Genomic DNA, 9,997 nt, shown 5'->3' with positions numbered 1-9,997 from the left:
TTGAAAAATCGTACAAGGCTGGGTTTGGGGAAATACACCTTGAATACGATGTTTCTGGGTCTACTTCCGGTCAATGCCGGGGAGAAGATCTGTGTTGCCAGATTGGGCGGCTTTCTGCCCAATTGACCTTCCCATGTATTGAAGCTGCTGCTCAGGAGGAGTTCTTACCTGAGTCAACGGCTTTTCTCCACCCCCTGCAGCCATTGGACCAGGTGATGTGAGCCGGAAGACGCAGATGGAGCTCCTCATCTCCTGGCATCTGTGTTAAAGCAGCAGGAAGAAAGGTTTAGTATCCTCACCAGCAGCTGGATGGAAACTCTTGAAGGTGAGACTCACTACAGTCAGGGCTGAGCTTCACCTCTCAGAGCTTTGGAATCTTGCTAATGTCAATGGCATCTCTGTTATTTGTCTCAGGCACAGTGTCTTCGGGCTGATAGTCCAGCTCTCTCTGGTTGCGAGGATCTAGGAGGGACACACTTGGTCCCATGTTATACAGACGTCAGAGGTCCAGCAACTTTATATTATTCAGTTTTTCAATTCACACAAAGTGTATTTCCCAAAATCCAGCCTTGGTCCTGAATTTCAGTCAGTCTAAAAGTCTCTAGTTTAAAATATTGTGCGTCTAAATGTGTTACTTAGCAGGAGCTACTTTGGTTGAATGTCTTGTTACAGTTCCTTTGTGGTGGATGTTCATCCAGTCCGACAACCTGCCTTCTTCTCCGCCTCCGCATAGAGAGTTTGATCTCCTTGGACCACCACCAGCAACACCAGCAGCAGGATGAGGACAGGACAGCCCACCCCACTACTGTCCTTGAACTTTCACGTCTGTCTCCGGACCGGGTTGGTCCGAACCAGTATGGGGTGACCGACGGCACCTTGTCACATGGATCCATTCTGCTTTTCCTTTCACAAGCAGGGCTGTTCTCGTCCCCACCAGCATCTGGTGTGGACCTTTCTGTCTAGGAAACAAAGACTCAGACAGACACTTGATTAATACATAATCATAATCATCCAGGCTTCGGCAGTCTCCTGGACACCTGTAGATGAAACTCACATATGTAGTCACATAGTCCCCAGTCCATTGTAGAGTCGTCTGTATTTTCTTGATTTACCATTTCTTAAAACTGCCACATGGTTCACTTTGGACTGCTGTGTGAGTTCATAGCTTTCAGTCACGTCCACAGTGACTCTAACCTTCCTTCAAACGTTAGTTGCCATTCTTACATCAGTTTTTATATTTTGATAAGGGCAGTTAGTGTTGGTGGTGTGTGCGCGTTCGTGTGAGTGCGCGTTCGTGTGAGTGCGCGTTCGTGTGAGTGCGCGTTCGTGTGAGTGTTTATATTTTATTTCACTGTATTTTTATTGTATGCGAAGCACTTTATATAGCACCTTTTCATACAAAAAAATTGCAGTGCAAATAAAGTTTGATTTGATTTGTGTTTATCTGGGTATTGGGTCATTTCCTTCTTTGGGCTTCTCACCACTAAATAATTCAGACAATCAGGATTGTGATAACCAACAGGGTGATCAGGCCTGTTCAGTTACCCCAACCCCGACGCTGAAATGCTTTCTTATAGCATCTATGTTGTTGACTCTACATAAACAAACTCACAAACAAACAAACTAATAATATTTAGCATTGACACGTAATTATCTCAAATTGTCAATCCCTGGACGTTTTGGATATTAATTGGCATTGTTCATGTTCTGTCCTCCATGTGTGGCTCAAGGACGGACACATGGAGGAAAAGATCATTTTCCAAACAGGACAACCACCAGGCCACAAGCCAGCCCTCGAGTCTTGTGCACGCCCCTTTATGTGTCAACACTGACCTCTCTCAATCATCATTAAGAGAGAAAACGTAATTTCTTTCCGCACTCCCTGTATCTCAGTAGCAGCAGTATTCAATATGTGCAAGAGTGCATGTGGCATGTAAACTACACAATCGTGTGCAAGTACAATTGGTGAGGATTTATCAATCATAGCAGCAACAGCAGCCACTGATCTTAAACATGGAGGCATGCCGAGGACCACTGGGGAGATACGAAGAGTAATAATTGACAGGATGGCATGTGCTCCATGTTTCTGCACCACTATCCCTGTTGCTAGTTCAACATGCGTAAAGCATCCAAGATGGCGGCGGCCTGTATTTTTTTTATTTATTAATACAACGTACAAAAGGTGACATTAACATAGCAATAGGCTTGAGTTATGTATGCCTACAAAAGTCGGCCTTTGACATCAGTCATTTCAGGTATACAAAAAACGAAAAGAAATACAGAAAGAGAGAGAAAGTAATTCTATAATACAATTTACAGATCAAATTCAATACAGAGTTCTTTGGTCTTCACAGCTTTGGAGTTGGTGCAGTGCTTTAAAGTGATTATGTGTGATGACAGCAGTGATTTGAATACTATGAATTTAGGTTTCTGGTTGAAAAATTTAGAGCAGTGTATATGATTTATGCCATTTTGCTTATAATAAGATCAGGTTTATCACAAAGGATTTTTTTGGAGGGATGTTTTTTCCATAAATACCAAAAATAACATATTTTGTTTCACATTGTATGTCCCTATTAAGCTTTCCAGTCACAAACAAACATATGTTGTTCCAGAATATCTGAGTGTAAGAGCAGTCCCACAACAAATGGGTGATTGATTCTTCAGTGTTATGACAGAAAGAGCAGAGGATCTACATTCAGGCGATATTTTGAAATAACACTGTTTACAGGGTATTTCCTGGGCAGTAGCCCAACACAGTTCCAGTCTATGTCCAGGCGGCGGCTTGTACAGATCTTACAGCAGTTCAGAGGAGGAAAACAAGACAAAAACCTTTAAAAATCCATCAACAATGTGCCATATGGCCCTGATATCAGTAAAGAAAATACATGACTTTTGGGTAAAATGATGGAAAATGTTCTGAAACTGCGACGGACGATGACTTTGTTTGAGTGGTAAGAGCAAGACCATAGTGGAAATCTATAAACACTGCATCAACATTGACATTGACAATGTTCCAGAAGATGCTGGGCTTCATGCAACATGCTACAGACGATTAGTTGATAGAAAGCTGTTGGATTCCGCTGAGAAACAGACAAGAGAGCCTCCATATGTTAATGAAACACAGAGAGGTGAAAATGCTGAAACTCCGAGAAGAAACTCTGGTCCACCTATTGTTTCCTCTGGTCCTGGTCTGGTTGGGTCTACCTATTGTTTCCTCTGGTCCTGGTCTGGTTGGGTCTACCTATTGTTTCCTCTGGTCCTGGTCTGGTTGGGTCTACCTATTGTGTCCTCTGGTCCTGGTCTGGTTGGGTCTACCTATTGTTTCCTCTGGTCCTGGTCTGGTTGGGTCTACCTATTGTGTCCTCTGGTCCTGGTGTGGTTGGGTCTACCTATTGTTTCCTCTGGTCCTGGTCTGGTTGGGTCTACCTATTGCTGAGAAGAAAGTTCATCACTATGGTGAAAGAGCATTGATGCTTCAAACTCCAGGTAATGGAACTGAAATACCAAGGTTGTCTTTGAGAAAACAGGAACATCACACTGCGGTCATTAAGAGCCCTGGTACTGATGTGGCAGTCGTTGCTTTAAGTCTGGAGAAAGATCTACCATGTCAGCTGTACTTTCACACAGGAGTTTCTAACAAAACAAGAATCGTTGACTTAAGCCAATTTGACCTCACTGCATTTACAAATCTGAGTAGAAGCTTTTATCTGGACCAGTCCGCCTTTGAAGTACTATACAAATATGTGTGCCACCTGTACATCCAGTCATCTGCTGAAAATGTGAAAAATGCAAGATACAGAGCATTCTGCATGGCATCTTCAGCTTTGTCAGAACTATCCATGCCTCCCAGCATATGACGCTCTACACCAACACTGTAAAAGGACAAACTACCAAGCAGCAATAATTAATCGTTGTCTGAAAAATATCATGTGTTCACCCTCACCCATTAGTAGTGGATGGCACATTGAGGATGGGGAGTTAACAGGGACCTGGAGGACTACAAGTCCTGCTCCTCAAGGTGTGTTGTAGTTCGTCCACTGCACCTGCCAGCAAGTCAAATGTGATCCAGACAGATGTTCCTGTATGTCAACAAGACTGATTGATAGGGTGCCAGCACTGTGAATGGTATGAAGGAAACAGAAGATATAGTGACATGAGATGATATTTCTGACAGTGATGGAGATGTACCATGAAACATCCTGGAAAAACAGTAGAAATAAAAGCCTATGAGGTCTATTGAAAAAACATGAACTGTAAAGTGACAAAAGCATCTATTGTTAAAAGAAGAATGAAACTGTGCCGCTGTAAACACTGTAAATAACAAACAATGCTGTTACAGCGATGTGTGTGTTTGTGTGGCAAAGTTCTCCATGGTTCATATATGACATTAGTGGAAGAAACGTTTTTCCACAAATGTGCAAGGTTTCATGGTCTACATTCACATTTCATGGTAATAATTCCTCAAGACTTTTCTAAAATGTTATCATAAATATATAAGTGAATCAAGTATCACAGAAACTTTGTTTTTTAAACTTATTCTTGTATAATTAGTATAATTCTTCTGACATATTTAACTGCTTTGGATTTCCTGCTGGGGGGTCCAGGATCCAAGGGGAATTGATCTTTTTTTTTATCTTTACACAAATCACAGTTGAAATTCCCTCCTGGGATTATTCTGCCTTTACTTCCTTTGTCATCGTCACTGAAATGTCTTTAAACAATGTGGGCAGGGCGGCATGGCTCGGTTGGTAGAGCGCTTGTCTCCCAATTGGAAAGTAGCAACTTCAATTCCCATCTCTGCCTGCCAACATGCCGAAGTGTCCTTGGGCAAAACACTGAACCCCGAACTGCCTGGGTGAATGCAGTGTGAGAGTGAGTGGTTGGTGGTTGTTGCTGATGGTGCAGATTGCCACTAGATGGCACTGTTGGTTTGAAGATAGAGTCTGAAAGACTGGCGATGAAGTGGACTTTCAAACGTTTGTTGAACAGACAGCGCCATCTAGTGGCTTCAGAAAATAAAGACAGTGTTTCATGAAGCTTCATTTGGCCATCACTCTCTGGGCAGCTGAGGCTTCAACGTCCAGTATGGACTGAATGAGTAAAGCAAAGTAAAGCGTCTTTGAGTCTCCCAGAAAAAAGAGATATATAAAAAAGTCCAGTGTCGTTCATTCATGACATATTTCTGCTCAAACTATTTACGGATCTGTCAGGTTTCCAATATGTGTCCCCCCCAATGTTAAAGTCATTCCTACACCCTTGATTAGAAGAACACGTATAGTGGACTGTGTGTGTGTGTGTATGTGTGTGTGTGTGTGTGTTTGTGTGTGTGTAGGGGGTCTGGAGTGATGAGGGTGAATAATATAAAATATAGAGATTAACAATAGTGCAAAGTTTCTTGTCATTGAATTCAAAATAGGTAATAAAGTTTTTCTCTTCAATATTAACTTCACGTGTTGTTTTGTACAGAATGTAGTTCTCCGGTTCTTTTCAAAATGTAATACTGTATGAGTAACCATAAACTGTTCCTGAGTGATCGTGTGACGTCAGACCGGAAACAGGAAAGGGAGGAGCGGAGCAAACGCGAGTGGAGTTCGAGGATCCCAAGAAGGAAGCGGCTATATTTCATGTACTACCGCCTCCCACACAGGGTCTGCATGCTAATCTTTGCTTTACTAACTTGTTAACTTGCAATCCTACACTTATCACATCAAAGACAACATCACACAGTAACTGAACACCATCTGACGACTCCAGACGTTTTACAAGACAAATCGTATTCACATCAATTCATTTTAGAAATGTTCCTTTATTAGAGACACACAGGAAACAACGCTAAAGACGAGCTTCCCTTTGTTCTCCAGCACCTGGTGGAGACTGAGGACAGCCTTCCTGCTCTCTGGTAACCTCCATTTGGAATGTAGTTTCTGGTGATCCACCATCTTGTTTTGTAGTTCCATCACACGTCTCACACACACTTCCTCCACCTCTCTCTCTCTTTCTCTCTCTCTACACACACACACACACACACACCTACACACACACCGAGCTGTACATAGGTAGTTAGAATCTGTGTTTTTATTTGTTCTCATTGTAATTAAATATAATTTTTGGAATCATACTTGCTGTTTTATTAATGAGCACAAAGGTGAATGAAATGTCAACCTCTTCTGTGTCATGAACTCCAAAATCCTTCAGGCTTTACTGTTAATTGTGGTAATTGTAATTAATTTAACTATTAATTCAAATTCCTAATGAACTGTTTAGTATATCTAATGAGACTGATATAACTGAATTGGCTATCATTTCCTGTTAAACAGGTGGTGCTCCCGAGGTATCTGATACAGATCAGATTAAATTTTCAATAAGATAATTAATTACTATCTTTGACAATTATTCATCATTATCGATAGCCAAACTACTAAAACGCAAAATAAATGGTACCTAGTGATTATTATGAGGTAAGAAATCCCTACAGGAGCAATGCAGCCTGCAAACCTCAGTCTGCGGTCATAACGCGAAACAAGAACTGGAAGGGAAGTTAGTTACAATGACGTTACCATGAAAAACATGAAAAAAACGACAATGAAAAACTGCTTCTAAATTATATCCGACACAGCTGACTGACAGGAGGAGCTCTGTGGTACTCACGAGAGCCGCAGGTCAGCAAACGCGGATTAGATTCGTTCGTTCTCTCGTATTATTAACTTGAGGGAACAACTTACTATATAATTTCCCCACATTATTATTATTTTTTTTTTTCTCTAAAACCACTCCGGGGCTCCGTGTTCGCTGTAGTTTTCAAAAAGCCTATTTAACCTCTCTTCCACCTTTTAGGTAGCGATAACTCCAGCGATAACTCCGCCCCCAGATGATGACGTGTCTGGCCCCGCTCTGGCCCTGCTCTGGCCCAGCAACGAAGTGGGGCCAGCGTAGCACCAGTTCAGCCCCTGCTTGGTCGGGGCTTTGGTGGTGGAAAGACAAAGAACTGGTGCTAAGTCTGGCCCTGGCTCCGAACTAGCACCTAGTTCTTTCTGGTGGAAAAGCCCCATGACTGTAACAGTGGTGCAGGCTCCCTGCTGAGAGGGGTAGGTGAAAGGAACACACACACACACACACACACACACACACACACACACACACACACACACACACACACACACACACACACACACACACACACACACACACACACTCTATTCAGCTCTCCTGGAGGAGGACAGAAACAGGAGGACAGGAGATGGAGGGAGCAGCAGGAGGAGAAGCAGGGGAAGCAGGAGGGGGAACAGGAGAGACCAGGAGGAGGAGGAGGAGGACAAGCAGAAATGGAGCAGAGGAGCAGGGGGAGCAGGTGTGACGTCATTCTTTATATTAAGTGCCCAACACTCACTCACACACACATTGCATGGGCACTACATAAATACACAAACACACACGTTAGTATTACTAGATGGTATGCTTTCTAATGCTTTTTAATGCCAATGCTAGGCTAGTTTACTTAGCAGATTAGCATGTGAGATAGACCAGATTCCAGGGGTACGTCTGAATTGTCCCTCCTAACTCCTTAACTGTCGACTTTTTCTTCACCCCGGAAGTGTTTTGTGTGGCGGCCAAGATAAGAACTGTCTGAATTCTCAATAAGCAAAGGAAAGGAGGCTTGTTGCTTCCTTTACAGCCTCCTTCAGCCTAGGAACCACTGATGCATCCTTTAGCAAAGGAGACCAGCTCATGCTGCCCCACAATTCCTTGCGGTGACAACATTTAAAAGAACCCACTCATCCGTGCGTTCAGGGAATCTCACAATGTCGGAAAAAGGGAGCAGATCATGTACGTTGCCAAAGCAATCAAACAACTTTAAATCATCTAAAACCCAGTCCATTTCTGGAAACTTGTAGTTCTTTCCCCCACCATGGTGGACATCACTAACTTGCGCCGCCGTTGCATTATATATCACTAAGTGAAAGTGCGGTCCGACTGCCACACCACCGTCATCACCTTTCACTCACTCCTTTAGGAAGCCTCCTAACACCTTTCCTTAACCCCGTGACGTCATCAACGGGGTTAAGGTAATGTTGATAGATAAGGAGATAGGAGGGACAATTTGGATGTACCCCAGGTCAGGGACACCTGGGGAGTAACCTGTGTGATTTTCAGGTAGACAGCAGATATTAGCCTAGCATGCTAGTTAACATGCTAACAAAGTTTGTTCAATTGAGCTGATATTTGGGGGGTGGCCTAAAGGGGGGGGTTATGGCTCACTAGCTAATTAGCTGGGTCCCGCCTACTTTTGACCCCACCCTAGGGTCAGGGTTATCGGACCAACTATAGATAAAGCATTGCTTTATCTAAACACCACCCACCACCATCCACGCTCACTATAGTACATCCTAATCTCTGGAAACCAGAAAAATTAGGTTTAGGGTTGGGGTTAGGTGGTGGCCTATATGCCACAAGCTACGTCAGAGTTTAATAGTATTTCAAAATAAAAGCCCTCCATATTTTTCAATATAAAAGTCATTTTTTGTTAAAACCTTCACAATCTATATTTGTTCAATATTTAAATGGGCCCGGGGCCATGATTGGGCCAGAGGCTGTGATTGGGCCAACCCCGTCGGGCCAGGGCGCAAGGTCCCTACCAACAATAAATTGAGCTATTATCAGTGACACCGTCAGTTAGATCTTTCTCAACTACCCTATGGACTAAAATTGAGAATTTTATTTTCTGTAAAACTAAAAATCATCTTAAAATTGATTGTAAAAGTGTGATTGCATGTTATGATTACAAACATAAAGACATATCATATATAGTTATTAGAATTAAATAATAATTCTAATTGGAACATTTCACATTCACAATGCAGATTAGCAAAGGTTAACCCAAATTTTGTTAAGTTCTATATTGAATTTAAAGAACACATCAAAACACTAAGTAACACAAACACACAAAAAAGCAGTAGAACTGTCGAGATGTTCAAAGAACTATTCCATAAAGAATAATGAGACCCTTTGCTTCCCTGGTCCCCATTTTTTTTTTTCATAATGCTATTCTCGTAAAAAAAAATTGATTCTCATTTGTATTATTTATAGTTACAAACTTTATAAGGACCTGTCATAAAGATTATGATTATAAGAATGTATTATTTATGAGCACTGTCCGTTAAAGTTGTTTGCTGTTTGTTTGCACTTCTTTGGATGTTCCCTATTTCTGCAATAAAGTTCTTAAAAAAATGGCAAGTACAAAAATCTCCATATAATGGAGTATATGGAGTATAGGTATACACTTTATAATGGAAAGCAGCACAAGCAGACATGTTTAGTACATGCACCAGGATTAACATAAAAATTCCCCTACTGTCTACTTTAAGAAAAATACATAAAACGTAAAGCCAGCGTAAGCCTATCAAGTCACCGCCTATTTATAAACTCCAGTAACCTCTTTGCAACACGATTTGTCAGAGCCGTTGCTGTAATGTCTCACAGTGATTGGGCCACATCTTCCTGACGAGCTGTCGGTTAAAATGATGAACCAATCAGCGTGCGGATTTAGCCTACTGCCCGCCCCTGGCTGATGACGCAGGGAGTCACGTGTTGTTTGTGCTGCGGCCGAGAGAGAGAGAGAGAGAGAGAGAGAGAGAGGAGAGAGAGAGAGAGAGAGAGGAGAGAGAGAGAGAGAGAGAGAGAGAGAGAGAGAGATGAGAGAGAGAGAGAGAGAGAGAGAGAGAGAGAGAGAGAGAGAGAGAGAGAGAGAGAGAGAGAGGAGAGAGAGAGAGAGAGAGAGAGAGAGAGAGAGAGAGAGAGAGAGAGAGAGAGAGAGAGAGATATGCTAACGGAGCTAGCCGCCGGAACCTCCCGGTTATAGAAACGCCGCTGAACGTGGTCATGTTGCACACGGTGGGCTTCATTTCGTGAGTTGAGGAAAGCGCGTGCTGGAGTATCCGTGCTGCTGCCGAAACGGCTAAATACGCTTGTTTTTTGAGGGAATAACAACGCCGGTAGG

This window comes from Lipophrys pholis (assembly GCF_963383615.2).
Source record: "Lipophrys pholis genome assembly, chromosome: 18".
NCBI lineage: Eukaryota > Metazoa > Chordata > Actinopteri > Blenniiformes > Blenniidae > Lipophrys > Lipophrys pholis.
Note: the sequence above shows the minus strand (reverse complement) of the source record.